Below are 25,555 nucleotides of genomic sequence, written 5' to 3' on the forward strand. Positions count from 1 at the left end.
ATTCTTCTGTTTCATCATTTTGGGTAGTCCCTGCAGTGGCTCCAAACTGCAGGGCACTTCCCCTGTGCTGTCCGGAGTAACATGTGTTGGTGGGCGGGGCCACAATGAGACCTGATGTCTCCCCCCAGCCCACCACTGGGGCCACAGTCAAACTGGTGTGTACCTTATCTTCCCCTCTCCCAGGGGCAGAACTCACTGTGGAGTGGTGTGGCCCCTGTCTGGGCTACTTGCACACTGCCAGGCTTGTGGTGCTGCTTCAATGGGATCTGGCGTATTAGCTGGGGTGGATCTGCAAGGTGCACAGGGGTGGGAGGGGCAGGCTTAGCTCACTTTGCTATCGGTGGTCCCCTGCCAGAGGGGCCCTGCAGCACCAGGAGGGAGGCAGACCTGTCGGAGGGATGGATCCACAGAAGCACAGCTTTGGGCGTTTGTGCAGTGTAAGTAAGTTTGGTGATGGGAACTGGTTCCCTTTGGAATTTTGGCTGGGGGATGGGAGAGGGAGATGGCACTGGCCAGTGCCTTTGTTTCTCGCCGAGCTGAGCTCTGTCGAGCTGGGCTCAGCAACTCTCCCTCCCGTTGTCCTCTCACTCTCCCTGCTCTCTGAGAGCAGAGCTGTTGACTTTTAACATTCCAGATGTTAAGTCCTGCTGGCTGTCATAACTCATGCAGTCTGGCCCCTCCACTTTTGCAAGCCAGACTTGGGGGCTCTGCCTTGCCCAGCGGGCTGCCCCTCCATGGCCCCGCCTCCCTCCCGCCAGTCCGTGTAGCGTGCACTGCCTCTCCGCCCTTCCTACCCTCTTTCCATGGGCCTCTTGTCTATGTTTGGCTCTGGAGAGTCCGTTCTGCTAGTCTTCAGGCGGTTTTCTGGGTTATTTAGGCAGATGTGGGTGGAATCTAAGTGATCAGCAGGACAAGGTGAGCCCAGAGTCCTCCTACACGGCCATCTTCCTCCATATAAATTTTAACATTTGTTCTAGTTCAGTGGAACGTGATATTGGTATTTTGATAGGGATTATGTTATCTTTGTAGATGGTTTGGGTAGTAGGGACATCTTAACAATATTAATTCTTTGAAATTATGAGCAAAATTTACCTTTCCATTTGTGTCATTTTTAGTTTCTTTCATCAGTATCTTATAGTTTTCATAATATATGTCTTTCAACTCCTTGGTTAAATTACTCCTAGATGTTATTCCTTTTGGTGCAATTATAAATGCGATGGTTTTCTTAATTTCCTTTTCCAATACTTTGTTGTTAGTGTATACAATATAAAAGATTTCTGTATAATAATTTTGTATTCTGCAACTTTCCTGAATTCATTTATCAGTTCTAATTCTGGTAGAAACATTAGCGTTTTCTATATATAGTATCATGTCATCTGCAATACTGACAGTTTTCTTCATTGCCAATTTCGATGTCTTTTATTTTTCTTATCTGCTTCAGCTAGGATTTTCAATACTGTGTTGAATAAAAATGGTGAGAGTGAACTTTTCTTGTCTTGTTCCTGTGCTTAGGGGAAAAGCTTTCAGTTTTTCACCATTGAGTACGATTTTAGCTGTGGGTTTTTCATATGTGGCTTTTACTATGTTGTGGTATATTCTTTCTAAACCCTCTTTGTTGAGAGCTTCTATCAGGAATGGATATTGTATTTTCTGAAATGCTTTTTCTTCCTCTATAGTTTTTACATCATACAGTTTTTATCTTTTCTCTTGTTAATGTGATGTATCACATTGATTTGTGAATATTGAACCACACTTGCATCGCTGAACTAGATCCCACTTGATTGTAGTGAATGATTTTTTTAATGTGTTGTTGAATTTGGTTTGCTAATGCTTTGCTGAGGATTTTTACATCTATTTTCATCAGAGATCCTGGCCTGGAGTTTTCCCTTTTTGTAGTGTCTTCATCTGGTTTTAGTATCAGGGTAATGCTGATCACATAGAATGGGTTGGAAATTTTCCTTCCTCTTCTATTTTTGGAATAGTTTGAGAAGAGTAGGTATCAACGCCTTTAAATGTTTGGTAGAATTCACCTGTGAAGCCATCTGACCCTGGACTTTTGTTTGTTGGAAGTTTTTTTTATTACAAATTCAATTTTATTACTCTTAATGTTTAAAATTTTCTATTTATTCCTGATTTAACTTTGGAAGATTGAATGTTTCTAGGAATTTATCTATTTCTAGGTTGTCCAATTGTTAACATACAAATTTTTATAGTATTTTCTTATACCCCTTACTTATGTGATGATTGTTATTTCTCTTCCTTCATTTCTGATTTTGAGTCCTCTTTTTTCTCATTGAATTTGGCTAGAGGTTTTGTTTATCTTTTCTTTTTTTTTTTAATTTTTTTTTAACGTTTATTTATTTTTGAGACAGAGAGAGACAGAACATGAATGGGGGAGGGTCAGAGAGAGAGGGAGACACAGAATCTGAAACAGGCTCCAGGCTCTGAGCTGTCAGCACAGAGCCCGACGCGGGGCTCGAACTCACAGACCGCGAGATCATGACTCAGCTTAACCGACTGAGCCACCCAGGCACCCCTTGTTTATCTTTTCAAAGAACCAGCTCTTGGTTTCATTGATCTTTTCGACTAAGTCGCTATTTCATTTATTTCTGCTCTGTTATTACTTCCTTCCTTTTACCAGTTTTGTTCTTAGTTCTTCTTTTTCAGCTCCTTTAGGCATCAGGTTAGGTTGAGATTTTTTACTTCTTGAGGCAGATTTGTGTCATTGTAAACTTCCCTCTTAGAACTGCTTTTGCTGTGCCCCCAAAATTTTGGATCACTGCTTTTTCCTTTGTCTCCAGATACTTTAAAATTTTCCTCTTTGGTATCTTTGAACCATTCATTGGTTCTTCAGTATCATGTTGGTTAGCCTCATGTGTTTGTGTTCTGCCCGGATTTTTTCTTATAATTGATTTCTAGTTTTATACCATTGTGGTTGGAAAATATGCATGATATGATTTCAGTATTCCTAAATTTATTCAGACTTGTTTTGTGGCTTAACATGTGATCTATATCAGAGAATGTTCCATGTGCACTTGGACAGGTATTACTGTCCATTTCTTTTTTAAATGTTTGTTAATAGTTGCATAACATATTTAAGTGCTTTCATATTGGGTGCATAAATATTTACAATTGCTTTATCCTCGTGTTAGATGGTTGCCTTTATCATTATATAGTGCCTCTTGCTAGAGTCTTTCTTTTAAAGTCTACTTCGTCCAATAGGAGTATTACTTCCCCAACTTTCTTTTCACTCCCATTTGCATGGTTTATATTTTTTTCCATTCCCATCACTTTCAATTTGCATGTATCCATCTCTTGTAGGTAGCATATAGATGGGTCTTGCTTTTATATTCATTGAGTTACCCTATGTCTTGATTGGAGCATTTAGTGCACTTACATTCAAAGTAGTTATTGATAGGTATGTACTTATTGTCATTTTGTTATTTGTTTTATAGATTATGTAGTTCTTCTCTATTCTTTCTTTGCTCTCTTCCCTTGTGGTTTGATGGCTTTCTTTAGTGTTATGCTTGGATTACTTTCTCTTTATTTTTGTGTATTTATTGTGGGGTTTTTTTTCTTTCAAAAAATTTTTTTATTTTTTTTAACGTTTTTATTTATTTTTGAGACAGAGAGAGACAGAGCATGAACGGGGAGGGGCAGAGAGAGAGAGAGACACAGAATCGGAAGCAGGCGCTAGGCTCTGAGCTGTCAGCACAGAGCCCGACGCGGGGCTCGAACTCACGGACCATGAGATCGTGACCTGAGCTGAAGTCGGACGCTTAACCGACTGAGCCACCCAGGCGCCCCTATTGTGGTTTTTTTTAATTATAGGTTCTGATTTACGGTTACCCTTAGATTTGTATGCAACATCTTATGCATGTAACAGTCTGTGTTAAGTTGATGGTTAAGTTTGAACCCTTTCTAAAAGCACTTAATTTTTTACTCAGCCTCTGTTTATATATATGGTGTCATATTTTGCATCCTTTTGTGTGGGGGATAAGTTTAGGAATCCCCCAGGTTTACACCAATGGGTTAACAAGGCATAAAGAAATACAAAGTCACAAAATGTTCACACACACCCGAGTTTGGGTAAATCAGATTGGCACCCTAAGAATGGGGGGGGGTGCAAAGGGACCCTGAGAATAGGGAGGTGCAAAGTTACCATAATGGGGAGGTGAAAGGTACCCTAAAATAGAGAGTGGGTGAAGAGCCCCCGGAATAGAGAGGGAGGGGCAAAGGCCTAAAATAGGAATGAATGCAAAGGTGCCCAATATATAGGAATATGAATTGAACAAGATTAGATATTCAGGGTGGAAGCACCCCCACTTCAGTACTATAGCAGAAAGCTGCTTTCACAGGAAGAAAGGACCAAATTAGGTAAGCAGGTAAGTTGGTCTATAGACCCGCTGTGCTGCAGGTGAAGCAGCCCAGAGCAGAGATGGTTAACAAAAGAAAAGGTTCCTTGTCAACCCTGAGGTTACTCACCCTACCTGTCTCATCCCCTAGGCTAGCTAAGGTAAACATAGGTGCTGCCTCATGTCCGCTGTAAACAACCTTCCTCCTGACTGCCAGGCACCCAGATTTTGTTTTGTGTTAACCCAAACCCCTAACCCCAAATTCCTCAAGACCCCCTTTCCCTCACATTAATGTTCACGGTTAATGTTCACAGATTCATCATCTCTTTGTGCACGTCCATTGCCATGTTTGTAAGCCTTCTGATCCTAATAAAAATGGGGCAAGGACCCTTATTCGGGGCTCTTGGCTTTTCCTGGACATTCGCCATCTCTCCCTGGTCATCCTGCATCCTGTTCTCTTGCTAGACAAGAGAGAACTTTAGACCCAGAGTCTATGACAGATGGTGACCCCGACGTGACAGAGGAGAAGGGGACTACAGGCCAACGTGGACGAGGAGCCGACGTGGCCAGGCGGTGTGACACAAGGACTGCAGGACGCCACGGAATGATCAAGGAGCACCAAGAAAAAAAAAATGCACTGTGTACAGTCTCTACCTGATGAGGTAAGCGATAAAGCAAAACTGTGTTAGTATCCACTGCCATGGAACTTTTTTGAGAGATCTATCATGGGAAACTCTCTAGCCCCAGAACGAAAGCACTATATTCGAATTCTTCAGTCCCCAGGAGAGACAGCAGGGATGACTCTAAATTATAAGGTTCTCCTTAGATGATTGCTGGCTGTCCAACAAAATTGCCCTTAGTTCCCAGAACAAGGAACTTATGGTCTTGACATGTGGGAACGAGTAGGGAAAACATTGAAGGCCAGGCATTCTGAAGGGGCTAGTGTCCCCCCTCAGGTAATCCTCACCTGGTCCATCCACACTGCCCTTCTCCCCTGGAGCTTGGTGCATGTGAAGACGTAGGAGTTATCTAAAAAGGAGGAGAAACCTCGGTCTCCCTATAATCTGGCTGTGTCTCTAGCACCTTTACAGCCAAAAGATACTCCCCCTCCCCCAAGAGGATGGGACAACATGGAGCCTCAAAAAACCTCATCAACCGGCTCTGATAAGGTCCTTACCCCAATGCAAAAATGCCTTAAAGAAGCCCATAAGGCCGGTGAGCTCCAGCTATTTCCCGTTGTCAGGCAAAATGGACAGTATGTCCATGAAAGCCTGGCCTTCCAAATAGTAAAGGAATTGCAGAAAGCAGTTCGGCCATACGGCCTCCACAGCCCTTTTACGATCAGTATCTTGGAAACCATTTGCGGCACTTATTCCATGTGTGCCTGGGACTGGGGCTCTCGCATGAAAATCACCGCGACCCCGGCCCAATATGCTGTCTTTGCTCGGGAATTTCATGATGTTTGCGTCACTCACGCTGTGCAGAACATGACGCTGCTATTCCAGTGACTTCTGAACAGTTGTCTAGCCCAGGGCAATATGTCCAACCAAGGCAGTAAGCTCCACTCCCGATCATTGTCAGCGAGCAACGCACTGATATCATGTGACGTGGTTTTCATAAAATCTCCATTTCAGGAAAACCATCAGGGTCCTTTACTAATATCCGACAAGGGGCCCGCTGAAAACTATATGGATTTTATGAATCGCCTCCAAGAGGCTATTCAAAGACAGCTTGATAATATGGAAGCAACCGAAACAATACTTCTCTCCCTGGCTGTTGAGAATGCTAATGACGATTGCAAAAGAGTTCTTAAGTTCAGCCCAAAGCAGCCCCACAGCCACTATCAGTGAATATGTTAAAGCCTGTCAAAATGTGAGAACTGAATCCCACAAAACAAAGCTACTTGCCCTGGCCCTTAGACAATCTGATCCAACCTGTTTTGGCCATGGAAAAGTGGGACACTTCAAAAAGGACTGTCCCTTTGTAAAAGCTCCCCAAGCCTCCCGCTTGCTGGGATTATGCCCTCGATGCAAAAAAGGAAATCAATGGGCAATGCCTGTAGATCCGAATTTGATAAAGACGGCTGTACCCACAGTTCAGGAAACTCCCAAGTGGGTGCCCCCCTCCACACCCAGGACAACAAAGAGAGGGGATGGCTCCTTTCTGCTCACAAGAAAAGTCACCCTCCCCCACCAAGGCATGGGCTACCCAGGATCCGTGGGATCCCTACCTGCCACCACCAGAGGAAGCACAGGGTTCGATTTAGAATCCCAGGAGACCATCAGGCTTAATCAGCTTGAGCATGTATACCTCATCCCTACTGGCATATTTGGCCCACTTCCTAAAGGCTACGTTGGTGTCCTTCTTGGAGGATATAGCACTAGTAAAGCCAGACTCCTAGTTCTTCCGGGGGTGACTGACAGTGGCTTTACCAGGGAAATTAAAATTATGGCGCAGGCCTCTAGGTTAATCACCATTAACAAAGGGTAGCAACTGCTCAGCTTCTTATCCTTCCTTCTTGGGTCCCCAGAACGGTGGACAAACCTCAAAAAGAAGGCAGGTTTGGGAGCACCAACTCACCTTTAGAGCAATACAGCCTCGCCAACATTTCTCAGGACAAACCTCTCTTGCAAATAAAAGTCAGAGATAAACTTGTCTCAGGGTCGATTGACACAGGGGCTGATGTAACCATTATATCCTCCTCCCAATGACCTTCTCACTGGGCCACCACCCCTACAGCCACCCTGGTAGGAGGTGGGAGCACCCAGCCTTCCCAACAAAGCCTCAGCTTATGCAGATGTTTAGGGCCTGATGACCAAATAGCCTACATACAGCCCTACATGACGAATATCCCTATCAATTTGTGGGGAAGAGACTTACTGAGTCAATGGAATATTCAGCTTAAAACAAGTTTTTCCTAGCCACTGCTCAAACTGAGCCCCTCCCATTGAAATGGAAAACTAACAAACCTGTATGGGTTGAGCAGTGGCCAATAAAAGGGGACCAATTGGTTCATCTCCAACAATTAGTGGACGAACAATTAAAAAGTGGGCATACTTGGAATACTCCTTGGTGCCCTTGGAATACTATGTTTTGTGTTCCTAAAAAAAAAAAAAACAAAAAACAAAAAACAATAAATGCAAAACAAAAACAAAAAAACTGGCAAGTGGCGATTTCTTCATAATCTCAGAGCTATTAATGCAGTAATTGAGCCTTTTGGCCCCTTGCAGCCAGGAACTCCCTCTCCCTCAACATTGCCTCAAAATTGGCCGATTCTTATCATTGATTTGAAAGATTGCTTTTTCACAATCCCCTTAGCTGAACAAGATAGAGAAAAATTTGCCTTTACCGTTCCTGTTCTCAATCACTGCCGGCCAATACCCTGTTACCATTGGAAGGCCCTCCCCCAAGGGATGCTTAATAGCCCAACTATGTGCCAATTTTATGTTAATGAAGCATTAGAGCCAATTAGGGTGCAGTTTCCTTCTTTGTTTATCACTGTATGGATGATATCCTTTTTTGTGCCCAGCATCAACGACCTCTAGATGAACTCTTTGTTATCCACCCCCCCTTCTAAACCGACAGGGTTTAAAAATAGCCCCCCCAAAAATACAAAGGTCGACCCCTTTTTCTTACGTGGGGCTACAAATGTTTAATACTCAAATCCCCCCCCACCCCCCCACCCCCGTCCTTTAGACCATTCCTAATGATGTTCATACTCTTAAGGATGTACAAAAACTGTTGGGCACCATTAACTGGGTTCTTCCTCTCCTAGGCATTACCAATGCCCACCTAACCAACCTCCTAGCGCTGCTTTCTGGTGATCCTAACTTAACATCACCACGCCAGCTCACCCTGGCAGCAAAGAAGGAGCTGGACGATATTCAGTCCCTTCTCACCTCTCGTAGCTACGATAGGCAAGATCCCAACCTTCCACTGCAGCTATGTATTCTTAACACTAAGGATTTTTCTACCACATTAATTGGACAAGCCACTGCTAAAAAAAAACTTTTAAAAATAGAATGGTTCTTTATCCTCATTAGTCTTAAACATACTCTCACCCCCTTCATATTCAACATAGCACAATTAATCCCAAAGGGATCTCTAAGATGCTGGGAATTGTTAGGTCGGGATCCTGCAAACATCCACTTGCCAACTGGCAGCACTTTCTTCGACAAGGCCATCTCTCATTCGCTAGAGCTGCAGCTGGCTCTCGCAGACTACGTGGGCAATACTATTTATGGGTTCCCCTCTCACTCTTGGTTTAAGACTCACCAGGAGATTCACATCATTCCTGAGGGAATCATGCTAAAACTGTTACGGAACCAGGCTGGAACGCTGGCGGAAAAACCAAGCAGCACTCGGAGATCTTGATGGATTGGAGATTTATTTTATACCGGCGGGCTCAGAGGAGACTGTTTCTCCAAAGGTCTGAGCCTGGAATGCCAGTGGGGAGGGTGATTTATAACCGACAGCCTCCATATCTGTGGGGGTTTTCGGGCGCACAGCAAACAAAAGAAGAAGAAACCAGAGGGGGGGTCCCTAAGCTAGAGACCAGAGTTGGTTTTAGTCCAATCAGCCATCTTTGGTGTACTTTATCCACTTCTCCAACAAAACAACCTATTAAGAATGCCCTCACGGTTTTACAGATGCCTCCGGAAAAACTCACAAGGCTTCTTGCCTTTGGAGAGTTGAGGAAAACTGGGAACATATTTCTTATACCAGAAATATGGCTCCATCCAGCATGTAGAATTACAAGCCATATTATTAGCAGTAGAAACTTTCCCCTACCCTTTAAACATTACTTCTGATTCTCAATATGCAGTGCGTTTAATGGAAAATTTCCCTTTTCATATTCTTTGCCTCCCTCCAGACCCTGCCTTTGCTATACATCTCCTAAGTATTCAGTTAGCTCTAATCTGTCACACCTCCCTCTCTTTTTCATTCACACTGGCTCCCATATGTCCTTTCCTGGGCCCATTGTTGAAGGTAATGCCTTAGTTGACAACATTGTTTCCCAAGAATGTTATCCCCTCTTTGAAGCCAGAGCCTCCCATAATCTTTACCATCAAAACTGGCTCTAAGCAAACAATTTAACCTCACTGTAAATGAGGCCAAACAAATCATTCACTCCTGATCAGACTGTCAATTACTATCCCCTGTTTCCTTCTCAGCAGGAAGGAACCCCAGGGCCTCAAGCCTAATGAGATTTGGCAAACTGATGTTACAGTTTACCCTACATTTGGTAAACATAAATATATCCATGCGTCTATAGATACGTACTCAAGTGTTGTATTTGCCTCAGCTCATACAAAAGAAAACACCAAAGTGGTATTCAACATCTGCGTGCTATTGCAGCCTGGGGTTTCCCCCACACAATTAAGATGAATAATGGCCCAGCCTAGGTCTCCTCTTCATTTCGTGACTTCTGTGCCTTATGGAATATCCGACATATTACAGGTATTCCTTACAACCCACAAGGCCAAGCTATTATAGGACGAGCCCTTAGGACATTAAAAAACATGTTAAAAACAAAAAAAATGGGGGGGGGGGAACATAACCATGGCTGTCTACATTACAACCTCAACTTCTCCTCGACCATGCTATGATTACTCTTAATTTCTTAAATCTTGACTCTCAAGGACTGACTGCAGCTGAATGGAATTCTTCAAAACCAGATAAGCCCTCTCACCCTCTGGTGCTGTACAAAACCCCCAAAGGGGGGCCCACATGGTCTGGGCCCACTAGACTTCTCACCTGGGGTAGAGGATATACTTGTGTTCTTTCAGATTCCGGACCTCTATGGATCCCCTCTCGGTTGGTGAAGCCATACCAGAGCATGGTGGAGACCCCCAAGACATCTTCCAATGAACCAAGACTTCCAGAGAATGACTCTGAGCGAGGAGCCATGCCCCTCTTCTTCAAGATGGAAGAAGCCTCTTCGTGGACTCCCCACCCTGAAGCCACTCTACAAACGCAAGTCCTTCCTCCTGATATAACATGGGGAAGCCTTAAGCACCTGTCTAACCAGGCCGGCACCCTCTTACAGCACAGTGGAATTGCATACACCCCCGACTCGCACCTAATGGCCATGATCTCCATCACTAACAGAAATTTGATGCGGGTAACCCTGGTTATATTCCTTGCCCTCATTTGTCCAGGTCAAGCTCAATATTCATATTGGGCTCATCTCCTTAACCCACCTATATTTGACAGCCTAACACTCCTGGACCAGGATATTCCTATTAGCAATAATGACACTGAGTTCATGGGAGGAGCCAATCTTAACCCGCCCTTCCAAATGGAACAAAACCATTGGCTTTCTATGCCAAGGCCTCAATGGTGGCTTCCTCCAGTACCTCCTATGTGTGTTACTAAACTCAACAACTTGGGGCGCCTGGGTGGCTCAGTCGGTTGAGCGTCCGACTTCAGCTCAGGTCATGATCTCACGGTTCGTGAGTTCGAGCCCCGCGTCAGGCTCTGGGCTGATGGCTCAGAGCCTGGAGCCTGCTTCCGATTCTGTGTCTCCCTCTCTCTCTGCCCCTCCCCCATTCATGCTCTGTCTCTCTCTGTCTCAAAAATAAACATTAAAAAAAATTTTTTTTTAAAAACTCAACAACTTATCTGCTTGCCTGAAACTAAAACTCAACTGGCTTTTCCATGTACAGCCCAAAACCTCTACAACAGCAGACAACCTTACCTTTTTCAAAGCTGCAAGCTTTGATATACCTCAAAAAACAAACATATCTCACACTTCTAATGTTGTGGCTTGCTCTAATCTCAAATATTCAGACCATCCCTGGAACATTACCCCTGGACAACCTGTTATGGAGAAACTGAGCATAACCTTCACTGAGGGCAATTGGACTATTATTGACAGGGGTCCTAGAGGACATCTTGAAACAAAATATTCTAATAAGACCATACCCTTTGGCCAGGCTAGTAGGGAGGATATTCTTTGGAAAAATGGAGGCTTGTCTGGTCCTATAATTTCTGCACATAAAGGGAAATTAAAAGAACCTTGGCTTGCTAATCTTTGGAAGCTAGGTCTTCCCTTCTTCACTCTTACTATTGGCCACAGTGAGATTCATGTAAAACAACGTGCTAACCTAACTTGGACCTCCCTGTACAATGACCAGTTCACATGGACCACTATTTGCATTCCTTCTCCCTATGTTCTCTTTGCTACCTCCACCTTACAGATCTGACAACTAGGAAATAATTGTAATGTCTCTACCTCCCAAGGTTGGTTTATGTCCTGTGTAAGTAATGATAACATCACCAATTAAACATCTCCTCTTTATTAGTACTTAGCACGTCTCAGCCTGGTTCCTGTTAATAGCTCTGAACCCTATATGCATCTGTCAGGACTAGGCATGCTTTCCAAGCTTATTCGACACTGGCACTCTGCTGCAAGGCAGAAAAGATTTGTTGGCCTGTTAATCATGAGCATCCTAGAAGGAGCAGGCATTATCACCTCTGCCACTGTAGCTGGAATCAGCCTGCATCATATTATCCAGAGAGCCCATGTCCTTAATAAATTTATGGTGAACACCACCAAAGAACTCATGAGCCAGACTTCCACTGATAAACAAGTCTTGTCCTGCCTCAAAGCTCTTGATGCTGCAGTAGAATTTATTGGAAAGAGATAGGAGGCCTTGTTCCTCCACTCTAAACTGCTCTGTGACCCTAACTATCAGCATATCTGCATGACTGGCATTCCTTATAATCACTCCCAAGCTTGGGATGCTGTCCAGACACACCTTTGCACTGTCTTTTCTTCCAACCTGACAATATAAAAAATTTAGGTATGACATTGCACCAACAGCTACAGTAGGCAGAGGATCAGCTTAAAAAAGAATGGGCTGATTCCTGGGAAATGTGGCACAACCTAAATCCTTTCTCACTTATGGCTAGCACCCATCTCAAATTCTGGATAACTCTGGGGAGCAGAATCTTTCTACTATGTCTCCTTTTATGTCTTTGCAGAATCACTCTTCAGGCCACCCAAAAGCAAAAGAAGGACCAGGAGCTCATCATGATGGTCCTCAAACACAAGACTAAAAGAACCAAAAAAAACAAAAAGGGGGAACTGTGGTGGATAAGCTTAGGAATCCCCCGTGCTTACACCAATGGGTTAACAAGGCATAAAGAAATGCAAAGTCACAAAATACTCACACCCGAGTTTGCGTAAACCAGATTGGTACCCTAAGAATAGGGGGTGCAAAGGCACCCCGAGAATAGGGAGGCACAAAGGTGCCAGGAATAGGGAGGTGTAAAGGCACCCCAAAATAGAGAGGGGGTGAAGAGCCCCCAGAATAGAGAGGGAGGGGCAAAGGCCTAAAATAGGAACCAATGCAAAGGTGACCAATACATGGGCATATGAAATGAACAAGATTAGATATTCAGGGTGGAAGCACCCCCAATTTAGTACTATAGCAGAAAGCTGCTTTCACAGGAAGAAAGGACCAAGTTAGGTAAACAGGTAAATTGGCCTATAGACCTGCTGCACTGCAGGTGAAGCAGCCCAGAGCAGAGATGGTTAACAAAAGAAAAGGTGCCTTGTCAACCCTGAGGTTATTTCCCCTGTCTCATCCCCTAGGTAGCTAAGGTAAACAGAGGTGCTGCCTCGTGTCCACTGTAATCAACCTTCCTCCTGACTGCCAGGCACCCGGATTTTGTTTTGTATTAACCCAAGCCCCTAACCACAAATATCCTCAAGACCCCCTTTCCCTCACATCCACAAGTTAACATTCATAGATTCATCGTCTCTTTGTGCACTTCCATCGCCATGTTCCTAAGCCTTCTGATCCTAATAAAAACGGGGCAAGGACCCTTATTCGGGGCTCTTGTCTTTTCCCAGACATTTGCCATCTCTCATCTGTCATCCTGCATCCCGCTCTCTTGCTAGACAAGAGAGAACTTTAGACCCAGAGTCTACGACACTTTTGTGAATTATTTGACTGATATTTATAGATCTAATTGAATTTACTGTTTTTGTACTTAAACCTCTGTACTGCTTTTATAATTGATTAATCTACTACTTTTATTATGTTTGCATTTAGCAGTGATTTTTTTTTTTCCTTTCCTAATTTTCTAACTCCTGATTGTGGCCTGTCTTTCCACTCAAAGAATTCCCTTTATAATTTCTTTTTTTCTCAAGCTTATTTATTTATATATTTGAGGGGGAGAGAGAAAGAGAGCATGCACATGTGTGCAGGGGAGGGGCGGAGAGAGAAAATCCCAAGAAGCTCCATGCTGTCAGCATGGGCCCTAGCATGGGGCTTGATCTCATGAACCATGAGATCATGACCTGAGCCAAAATCAAGAGTCAGACACTTAACCAACTAAGCCACCCAGGTACCCCTCCTTTAACATTTCTTGTAAAGCTGCTTTAGTGGTCATGAACTCCTTTATCTTTTGTTTGTCTAGGAAATTCTTTATCTCTCCTTCTATTCTGAAAGATATATTCTTTGTTTTATTTTCCTTTTAGCACTTTGAATATATCATGCCACTCCCTTCTAACCTGCAAAGTTTCTGCTGAAAAATCAGCTGATAGACTTATGGGCTTTTCCTTTGTATGTAACTGTTTCTTTTCTCTTGATGCTTTTAAAATTCTCTTTTTATTCTTTTTGCCATTTTAGTTACTATGTGTCTTGGTGTGGACCTCCTTGGGTTGACTTTGTTGGGTGCTGTGCCTCCTGGATGTGGATGTCCAATTCCTTCCCCAGATTAGGGAAGTTTTCCACTATTATTACTTCAAATGCATTTTCTGCCCCTTTTCTCTCTCCTCTCCTTCTAGGATCCTATAATGTGAATGCTGTTACATCTGGTGATGTTGCTGAGTTCCCTTCACCTATTCTCATTTTTTATTATTCATTTTTATTTTTGCTGTTCAGCTTGGTTACTTCCCATTACCCTGTCTTCCAGGTCACTGATCCATTTTTCTGTCTCCTCTAATCTACTATTGATTCCTTCCAATTATTGAATTCTTAATCTGTGGCTGCTTCCTTTTTATTTTTTATTTCTTTTTGAAGACCTCACTGACATCCTCCACTCTTTTCTCAAGTCCGGGAAGTACCTTTATGACCACTATTCTGAATTCTTATCAGGCATATTGCTTATCTCTGTTTCATTTAGCTCTTTTGTCCTTTTTCTTTCATTTGAGACATATTCCTCTGTCTCATTTTGCCTATCTCTTTATGTTTATTTCTATGCATTAGATAAGTCAGCTATGTATCCTGATCATGAGAGTAGTGGCCTTTTGAAGAAGAGATCCTGGGGTCACCATATCCAAGGGTCACCCTCCTGGGGAGGGTATGGGCAAAATTAAGGGAATACACAAAACACAAGGATGTGGCCCCAGTGGCATGGCCTGATGCCAGATTCCCTGCAGAGTAGTGCCAAACTGGGTTCTCTCATTCACACCACCCAAGATCTGCTTGTATTTACCTTTGAAGACAAAGTTGAGAGCCTAGGTGGGGAAGTATCTAATGACATTGGCCAGAAGGACAGGGATGCCTGCTCGTTGGAGATATGAACCACGCAGTTCAGCAGTTTATAATGCCCTTGTATTGTTTATCTGAGGATTTGCTTGCCAGCATGCTGCACCTGCAGGGGCAGCCTGACCTGCTCAGTAGGCACCGCCACAGTCTTGGAGATGGCCTCAGCCACTCAACCTGCCAGGAAGTTGTTGGCAAAGGACACAGAGGCATCTGTCATGTTGAAAGGAAAGAGGACGTGGGTGACTGCAGGACTGCAGTAGGAATCAGCTGGGACTCTAGGCTCATTCTTTTTATGGCTGAGTCATATTCTGGTGTGTGTGTGTAATATATATACAATGGAATTTTCCATTCTTCTTTATCCATTTATTTACTGATGGACACTTGGATTCCTTCCCTAATTTGGCTATTATAAATAGGGGTGCATATCTTTTCAAATTAGTGTCTTTGTATTCTTTGGGCAAATACCCAGTAGTGAAATTATTGGGTCATATATGGAAATTCTATTTTTACGTATTTTATTTTTTAATGGGGGTTTTCCCCAGTTTTGTTAAGAAATAATTGATATACATCACTGTAGAAGTTTAAAGTATACAGTGTGAAAGTTTGATTTACATATATTGTGAAATGATTATCGCATTGAGTTCAGCTAACATCCGTCATATCATATAGATACAATAAATTTTTTTTCCTTGTGAATAGAACTCTTATGATTTACTCTCTTAACAAATATCTTGGGGCGCCTGGATGGCTCAGACAGTTAAGCGTCTGTCTGACTTCGGCTCAGATCATGATTTCATGATCTTTTGTGAGTTCAAGCCCCATGTCAGGCTCTGTGCTGACAGCTCAGAGCCTGGAGCCTGCTTAGGATTCTGTGCTTCCCTCTCTCTGCCCTTCCCCCATTTGTGCTCTGTCTCTCTCTTTCAAAAATAAACATCATGAGGCGCCTGGGTGGCTCGGTTGGTTAAGCGTCCAACTTTGGCTCAGGTCATGATCTCACAGTTGGTGAGTTCAAGCCCTGTGTCGGGCTCTGTGCTGACAGCTTGGAGCCTGCTTTGGATTCTGTGTCTTCCTCTCTCCCTGCCCCTCCTATGGTTCACACTCGGTCTCTATCAAAAGTAAGCATTAAATTTTTTTTAAAAATAAACATCTTTTAAAATTTTTTTAAAAAACAAAATACATATAATATAGCAGTGTAAGCTAGAATCCTTGTGTTGTACTTTGCACCTCTAGTACTGACTTATAACTGGAAGTTTGTACCTTCTGACTCCCTTCCTCCAATTCTCCCTCCCTGCACATCCTCTGGCAACCACATGTCTGATTTCTTTTTCTGTAAGTTGTTTTGTTTCTTTTAAAGATTCCACATGTGAGATTATACAGGATTCTTTTTTAAATTTTTAAAATTTTTTTTATCATGACACGTGCACTCTCTAATCCCCATCACCTATTCCCCCCCCCCCCCCACATCCTCTTTTTGGTAACTATCAGTTTGTTATCTATACGTAGGAATCTGTTTCTTGGTTTGTCTTTTTTTCTTTTGCTCATTTGTTTTGTGTCTTAAATTACACATATAAGTGAGATCATATGGCATTTGTCTTTCTCTGTCTTATTTCACTTAGCATTATGCATTCTAGCTCTATCCGTGCTTTGCAAACGGAAATACTGCTTTCCTTCTTACGGCTGAATAATATTCCATTGTAAATATATACCACATTTTTATCCATTTATCTATCGAACACTTGGGCTGCTTCCATAGTTTGGCTATTGTAAATAATGCTGCAATAAACGAAGGGTACATATATCCCTTTAAATTAGTGCTTTTGTATGTTTGGGTAAATATCCAGCAGTGTGATTACAGATAATAGGGTAGCTCCATTTTTAAGTTTTTGAAGAACTTCCATACCGTTTTCCACAGTGGCTGCACCAGTCTGCATTCCTATCAACAATGCACAAAGTTTCCTTTTTCTCCACATCCTCACCAATACTGGTTTTTTTTTTAAGCTTGCTTGCTTATTTATTTATTTATTTATTTATTTATTTATTTTGAGAGAGCATGAGCGGGGGAGTGGGGCAGAGAGAGAGGGAGAGAGAGAATCCCAAGCAGGCTCCACACTGTCAACATGGAGCCCAACGCAGTGCTCGAGCTCACAAACCATGAGATAATGACATGAGCCGAAATCAAGAGTTGGATGCTCAATCAACTGAGTCACCCAGGTCTTCTTCTTTTGTTTTTATTTTAGTCCTTCCATCTGGTGTGAGGTGATGTGTCATTGTGGTTTTGTAGTTCTCTGATGAGTGATGTTGATCATCTTTTTGTGTGTCTGTTGGCCAGCTGTTTATCTTCTGCCCATTTTTTATTGAATTATCTGGTTTTGGGGTATTGAGTTGTGTTCGTAATATATTTTGGATACTAACCCTTTATCGGATATGTCATTTGCAAATATCTCCTCCCATTCAGTAGTGCCTTTTAGTTTTGTTGATTGTTTCCTTTGCTGTGCAGAAAAGTTTTATTTTGATGTAGTCCCAGTAGTTTATTTTTGGCTTTATTTCCCTTGACTCAGGGGAGACCTATCTAAAAAAAAAAAAAAAATATGTCACTATGGCTGATGTCAAAGAAATTATTGCCTGTGCATTCTTCAAGGATTTTTATAGTTCCAGGTTTCACATTTAGGTCTTTAATCCATTTTGAGTTTATTTTTGTATATGGTGAAAGAAAGTGGTCCAGTTTCATTATTTTGCATGTAGGTGTCCAGTTTTCCCAACACCATCTGCTGAAGAGACTCTTTCTCATTTTATATTCATTCCTCCTTTGTCAAATATTAATTGATGATATAATAATGAGTTTATTTCCGGGTTTTCTATTCTATTCCATTAATCCAGTATCTTACTGTTTTGATTACTACTGCTTTGTACTATAACTTGAAATCTGGAATTGTGAATTAGTGATGAATCACTAAAGTCTATTCCTGAAATTATTACATTATATGTTCACTAACTTAGATTTAAATTAGAAAAAAGAACCCATTTCTGTTTCCACCAAAAGTATTTCACAGAGGGCTTGGGCCATGGCATACATGGCATCATAGATGAAATAACTGGAGTCAGACATGGTAATTATGTCAATATCTGGCATAAGCTCTAACAAAGAATTTGGTGGGCAGTCTCCAACTTTTCCACATAGTGATCTAGCAAGTGAACAATAAAAAATTTCAAGCGAGAGGCACCTTGCTGGCTCAGTTGGTTTAGCATCTGACTCTTGATTTTGGCTCAGGTCACAATCCCAGGGTTGTGGGATCAAGCCCCATGTCCATGCTGAGCATGGAGCCTGCTTAAGATCCTCCCTCCCTCTCCCCCGCTCATGCTCTCTCTCTTAAATTTTTTTTTCAAGTCAAAATTTACTGAAGTAAAACTCTTCTACGTACTGGGAAGGATTAAATGTCTTGAGAAAGTATGTAAAAGGAGGGATGTCCCTCTTCTGGTGTGAAATGTGAGAGTTCCACGGAAAGAATACAATATGTGTCTCACACAAAACATATCCCACTCTGCTACCATCACCCACACCTTCTCCAAGGTTAAATAGGATTCTGCCATCATGCCAAGTGTCATGGAGCTTGCTACATTGCCATAAATTATATTCATCTCTACTTTATGAGATCATTTGCATAAAATACCCCATTTCATATTGTGGTTAAAGATAGAGAGGGGAAAAAGTGAGAAGGAAACATGAAATGAGATAGCTAGAAGGGAGGTCCTCACGCGGATGAGAGAAAGTAAGACTGAAATTCTAACCCCAAAGATCAGCATCCTGGCTGTCCCTTCCCTCCAGTGCAAGGGCATCTACTGAAATGACAAGTGTGAAGTAATCTCTCCCCAAAACTGTTATGGATGGAGTTACCCCATCGACAAGAGAAAAGAGATAGGAGCTATGCACCTCATCGAAAAGCTCTGGAGAAACTCTTGTCCTGGGGCTGTGCACCTGACTCCCTCCATCCAGGTGAAAAACAATTAGGAAAAACATGTTGTTCCTCATACCTCTACGATATCATGTTATGTGACCAGTATAACTTCCAAGGTGGTGGTGGGAGACAAATCCATCCTGAGACAGAGAGCTCCATAATCCTGTGCCCATAATTCCTGTGCCTAAAAAGATCTCAGGGTAGTTGTCAGACTACTGCTCTGAAGGATTTGGTAAAGTTTGAACAAGCTGGTGTCTGAATCAACAAAGAACCTTGCAGCATCATTTCATCTGATGCTTTAGCAACAAGATAAAAGATAAGCAACAGTCATTGATAATGACCTGTACCACCCACAGAGGGCACTTTATTTCAAACAAATATTAACTCAATTTTATTTATCTCCTGTCAACAACCTGAACTTACATCCTAAAAAATTGGGAAAAGAAAGGCAAACTAAATCCAAAGCTATCAAATGGAAGGAAATAATGTAGATTAGAATGGAGATAAATAGTCAAGAGAAAGCAAAACAGAAAGTCAACAATATTGATTCTTGGAAAAATCAACCAAATTGACAAGACTTTAGTTATTCTGACTAAGAAAAAAAAGGAATGAAGACTCAAATTACTAAGATAAAAAATGAATGTGGGGATGTTACCACTGATTTTGCAGAAGTAAAAAAAAAAATTATGAGTAATATAAGCAGTTTATGCCCAGATTGTCCATTTCATCAACGTTGTCCAAACTCCTAGACACACAGCCTACCAAAACCGAATCACAATGAACCAAAAAAATCTGGATAGACCTTTAACTAGCAAGAGGATTGAATTGGTAATCAAAAACTTTTCAACAAAAGAAAAGCCTTGGACCACACGACTTCACTGTTGAATTCTACCAACCATTTACAGAAATGGTTAATATCAACCCTTGTCAAATGCCTCCAAAAAATTAAAGAGGAGGGAACACTTTCTTCCTCATTCTTCAAAGGCCAGTACCACCCTGATCACAGAGTCAAACAAAGACAATACAAGAAAAGAAAGCTGCAGACCAATATCTCTCATGAATAGTAGTGGAAATATCCTCAACAAAACGCTAGCAAACCAAATTCAGCAGCATATTAAAAAGATCATACACCACAGCCAAGGGGGATTTATTGCTGGAATCCAAGGATGACCCAACTTATGAAAATCAATCGATGTAATATACAACATTGACAAAATGATGGGGAAAAAACCCACATGATCATTTCTATTGATACAGAAAGTGCATTTTTAAAAAACTCAACACCCTTTCATGATAAAAAACACTCAACATAATAAAGGCCATATATGAAAAGCCCAAGGCTACCATCAGACTCAACGGTAAAAGTCTGAAAGTGTTTTCCTTAACATCAGGAACAAGAGAAGGATACCTGCTTTTGCCACTTCTAGTTAACATGATATTGTAAATCCTAACCAAGCAATTATGTGGCAAGAAAAAGAAATACGAAAGCATATAAACTGTAAAGGAGGAAGTAAAATTATTCCTGTTCACCGATGACATGATCCCACATGTAGAAACCCCTGAAGATCACACACACACACACACACACACACACACACTGTGCACTAGTAAATTAATTCAGCAAAGTTGCAAGATACAAAATCAATGTACAAAAATTATTTGTGTTTCTATGCACACAATAATTTTTTTTTTAATTTTAAAAATTCTATCCACAGTAGCATCAAAAAGAATAAAGTTCTTAGGAATAAACTTAGCCAAAGAAGCAAAAGTCTTGAACACTGAAAGCTATAAAACATTGCTGGAAAAAAAAATGAAGTAGACATAAATAAATGGGAAAACGTTCCATGTCATGGACTGGAAGACTCTGTATTGTTAAAACCACCCTAGTACCCAAAGTGATCTACGAATTCAATGCAATCCGTATCAAAACTCCAATGGTGTTTTTTACAGAAACAGAAAAATCCATCCTAAAATTCGTATCGAATCTCAAGGGATTCTGCATAGCCACAGCAATCTTGAAAAAGAAGACCAAAACTGGAGGCATCACACTTCCTAATCTCAAAACTTACTACAAAGCTACAGTTATTAAAACAGTGGGGTCCTGGCACATAGATAGACCAGTGGAATCGAATCTAGGGCCCAGAAATAAACCCTGATATACACGGTCAAGTAATTTCCAACAAGGGTACCAAGACCATGCAATGAGGAAAAGGACAGTTTTCCAACAAATTATACTGGGGAGAGTGGCAAACAGGAGGGGAGGTGAAGTGGGAGCGTTTCCCTGCATTGAGAGGCCAGAGCGGAGTCCGTGAGAAGGCGCCACTCCCTGGGTCCCTGGGGTGACGGGCCCACGTTAAGGCTGCCTGTGAATTTACCGGCAAAGAAAGAATTTTTCTTCGGTACTGGCTGAGGTGACTGATCCTGATTCCCAAAGGGAAAGTGGTTTGCTGCTCTGCAGCGCAGATAAGGAAGCCTAAGTCTAAAGGAAATTTCTTAAGGCTTTCTTAGTAGCACCATGCCCTGTGATTTAAGTGTCTGGAAAACTACAAGAAACCAGTCCGGGTGGGACTAATGGCCCAGACTCTTCAGGAATGAGGTCTAGGCTCCCTCATCAGGCAGCAAACCACAACCAGCTGAGAACACAGCAAATATAAAATAGGTAACAAAAGAAGGCATCAATCCCACCAAGGTAATCAGTTGCTAAAATGTGCATTTGTTATATTTCTCCCTTATCCTGGTATGAATAAGTTTGAGGGTGTATTGTGTACATGTATTTAATTTACATGAATGTACGATACAGATAATACCCCCTCCCCGCAACCATGGGTCTCTTTCGGGTGCCGGCCAGTGCACTATTAGCCAATGGATTTCCAAGGGTGCAACAGACTGTCCCTCCCAGCCATATGGTAGACACAAGACTTATAAACTATTCTTACATGCTGGGTCTGCTCTCAGAAGCCTCACGGTCCTGGAGGAAAAACCCTTCTGACCTCCTCCCAGCCCTAGATTAGCCCTGGGACCTGGCCCTTCTCTTTCTCTTTGGAGGGAAAATACAGACTTACCAACTACCCTTAAGCAAATCACTTTCCTGGATGGCTGTGCCGTGTCAGGAAGGGTCCAGGATGCCAGGAGCCCAGGTTCATCTTTCCTGCTGGCTATACCCAAAGGCCTCCTGACAGAGTCCAGCTTGCTGTGTCTCTGGGTAAAGCTTGCAGCCATCACAGAAGCGGCAGATAACCCAGTGGTCTGTCAATTCATCTGGGCCTTGCTCTTGCGGGGTGTTTCCAAGTGGTGATATTTAAATTGCCAGGTGGTAACCCTTTAGCTCCTGGTTATGGGCTCAGGTGAGGCTGGGCACAGAGCGGTGTAGTTTTCAGCCCAGATTGGAAGCATCTCAGGATTCTAATTGGTAAGGCTGTGTCCACGCTTGTCCACGGATCATCGGTTTGGTGGCATTCCCCTGCTGGGCCCCCACCCTACCCCCTCACGTCTCACCTTTCAAAGCTCCCAACAGGAAGGCTTCACCCGCCCATGCCATAACCATAGCACAAGCCCGTGGAAGGCAACACAGCCATCCCAGAGGCTACACGCTACAGAGGCTGGGGCCCAGCTGCCCCTTTAGGACAAATTGGTAACAACACGACTGAGTGTATAAACTGGGGACACCTGGGTGGCTCAGTCGGTTAAGCAGCAGACTTTGGCTCAGGGCACAATCTCGCGGTTCATGGGTTCGAGCTCTCTCTCTACTGTCCAAGCAGAGCCCACTTCAGATCCTCTGTCTCCCCCTCTCTCTGCTCCTCCCCCGCTCATTTCTTCTTTCTCTCTCCCTCTCAAAATAAATAAATAAATTTAAAATAAATAAACTGTGACTGCTGAAACCAGTGACCTCAGAACCACACGGGGCCAGAAGTCACCCTTGGCAGCAAAGGAGAGTATGGGGGTCATTCACTGACAAGGATTACGATCCCCTTATCCTTGCAAACCGGAGTTCACCCATGATCCATCAGGCCCCAGCCAGAGAGGCGGTGCCATGATGTACCTGATAGGTAGGGCCTTCTAGGGAATTTCTGCCCTAAAAGGAATTGATTAAGAAAGTGTAGGGATGCCAGAAGCCCTAATTAATTCACAGGGGGCCATGATGTTTAAGGACCGAGGCCCAGCTTTGGTCTTAAAAGCTACATCACAAATCATTCCCTCTGGTAGGAAACAAACGGGAAAAGGAATTCAGAGGTCATGGACAGGGATCCCAGGAGACTCAAATCTAGGTAAAGAGTCAACCAAGAAGCCCCTTGAGGGGGCCCAAGGCTGGAAAGTCCTGTGGGCCCTTGGTTCATTTGCAAGCTCATTTGCAAATGATCTTCCTCTGGCCGTATCCTTTCCACCCGCACATTCCGACTTTTCTATATCATTTCCCCCACTGATTGCTGACGTGCTTCTAGAGGCTGAACTAGAAAAGTAGACGTTCCTGACGTCTGGTCAAAAGCAACGTCAACAAGAGAAGCAGAAAAAGTTCCTCTGCCTCCAGAGCTGTTGCAAGGCAGTCCCTGTCCTGGTGCAGGGCATGGCCCTGGCAAGTGCTACTTTTGAAAACAACCGCGTTTCAGGGCGCCTGGGCGGTCAGGTCAGTTAAGTGTCAGACTTCGGCTCGGTCATGACCTCTGGGTTCATGAGTTCAAGCCCCGGGCCCCATGTCTTCGGGCTCGTGGCTGTCAGCACAGATCCTGCTTCGGATCTTCTGTTCCCCCTCTCTGTCCCTCCCCCACTCGCTCATGCTCACTCACACTCTCTCTCTCAAAAATAAACATTTTTTTAAAAAGACAACCCCCCCCTCAGTGGTCGCTGCTCTCCCCGCGGAATTACCTCCGACCGGGAAATCCTGGGAGTTCTGAGGGGCTGTCTCTGCTCCTGAACCAGGTGAAGGGCACTGAAAGGAACCTGCCCCCTGGCTCCCGCTCGGCCTCCCCTCTCATCCTCCCCTCTCATCTTCCCTAAGGGGCTCCAGGGCCTGGAACCAGGCCCCCAGTCGCTTCTCAGGCCCCCAGGCGGTAGTGATTTGCAGTCTCCCGGAACAGCTGGGCCTCCCCAACTATTCCAGGGGCAGAGGTCAGGATGCAGACCCAAGGTAGGGGGCCAGAGAGCATCCTTCCCAGGAGGGTCTCTGCTTCCCCCCCCCCGCCCCCCCCGCCACCGTCCCTGCAGTGAGGCCACAGCTGCTGACCTCACTCCTCTCCTCTGAACGCAGCAGCCAAATCCCACCAGAAACAGTCCCTGAGCCCGTCACTCCCGCGCATCCCCACCGCCTCTCCTGTCGCGCTACCGCCAGGGCCCACCAGGGGGCAGGCACGCGCAGAGACAGGCCGGGCTCCAGAGAAGCGGAGCAAGACAGGGGCGGGGACATTGCAGCCCAGCCCTCTCCGCCGGGGAGACCGAGGCCTCAGGCTGGAAGGCATTGCTCCGCAAGGGTGTGCTTCCCGACTCGGAGGGGCCTGGCGTCACTCCCCCTGCGGCAGGGCCTGAGGGAGAGGCTGTCTGGCCCTGCCACGGCCTCCTGCAGCTCCGAGTCCGGCAGCCCTGAGCCCCGGCTTCCGGGCTTCCGTGCACTCTCCCCTTAACCCCAACATAGGCAGGTTGCCCCAACTCCCAGGACGGGTCATGAGGAGTTGTGCCAGCCCTCAGAACTCAGGAGGGGATGACACCCTGTGCCATCGCGGGGGAGGGGGGGTGACGAGCCCTGTTCTCAGGTGCCCCCCCGTGGGCCCTTTCCCGAAACCCTCAGCCTCCTGCCCCCCCTCCTCCCCCGCCCAGGCTCCCAGTGGAGAAGCCCGGAGTCTTAGCAGCCTCCCCGCAAAGCCCCTCCCCTGCCCTCCAGGAACATTTCTCCCTCCAGGCGGCTTTTGGCCAATCCCAGGGTACACGGGTCCTGGCCCTCCCCACCCCAATTCCATCCTGCACCCAGCTCTCCAGGCCCTGCCCCCCGCCCCGCCGTTCACTCCCAGTGCAGGCATTCTAGGCTCTGCGCTCCAGGAGCGGCTGAAGAAGGAAGACCCCTGGACTGGTGGAGGCCTCCAGCTGGGAGCGAGGAGCCCTCTCTCCCCAGACCCGCCCCTTCCCCCCCCCCGCCAGACACTCTCGCCTCCTGCTGCTCTTCCCCTGGGCTCCCTAGGGTCTGGGGTGGCCAACAGGAGGTCACCTGCAGGGTGGAGGATGGGACCAGTCAGTCCAGTCTCCCCCCCAATATGTCCCCCCCAGAACCCAGACTGGGGGCTCCGGACATCTGCCGGAGGTGGGGCAGCAGAGGTACCAGGTTAACGCTAGCAGGCTGATTCTGGAACTCTCCCAGCTCCAGCACTCACTAGTGCGTGAGCTTGTGCCCGTGGCCTGGCCTCCCTGAGACTCTCCTCATCTGGAAAGTGTAACAAACCCCTGCCTCGCTGGGTCTCCCGAGGATTCAGTGTCATCTGACTGTCATCGCTGCTCCCACACATTCCTTACCACCCCTGAACTTCATCACCCCCATGAGGCCTGCCCCACGGGATCATCTCACTTCGTGGCCCCCATGAGGAGGTAGACATCCAAAGGGGCAGTTGGATGCTGAGGGGCCCCAGAGGAGAGGTCACCCCCTCTCACAGCTACAGGCCCTGTCCCGTTGCCTTCGCCTACCCCCGGCCCCACCACTGACGAGGGTTCCCATCCTCTGGTCTCTTGGTGGGTGTCCAGGCCCCCAGCCAGGCCTAGCCATGGA

The 25,555-nt window shown here is 44.6% G+C and overlaps 1 protein-coding gene and 1 long non-coding RNA gene across 5 annotated transcripts in view; one reads left to right on the top strand and one right to left on the bottom strand.

The window, feature by feature from the left end:
* Positions 1 to 25,555, top strand: part of ZNF557 (zinc finger protein 557) — a 101,703-nt gene that overhangs the window by 52,714 nt on the left and 23,434 nt on the right. The window lies entirely within an intron of this gene.
* Positions 1 to 25,555, bottom strand: part of LOC113596555 (uncharacterized) — a 52,853-nt gene that overhangs the window by 25,811 nt on the left and 1,487 nt on the right. The gene's annotated exons all lie outside the window — the stretch shown is intronic.

The sequence above is a fragment of the Acinonyx jubatus genome, chromosome A2 (assembly GCF_027475565.1).
Source record: "Acinonyx jubatus isolate Ajub_Pintada_27869175 chromosome A2, VMU_Ajub_asm_v1.0, whole genome shotgun sequence".
Classification (NCBI taxonomy): Eukaryota; Metazoa; Chordata; class Mammalia; order Carnivora; family Felidae; genus Acinonyx; species Acinonyx jubatus.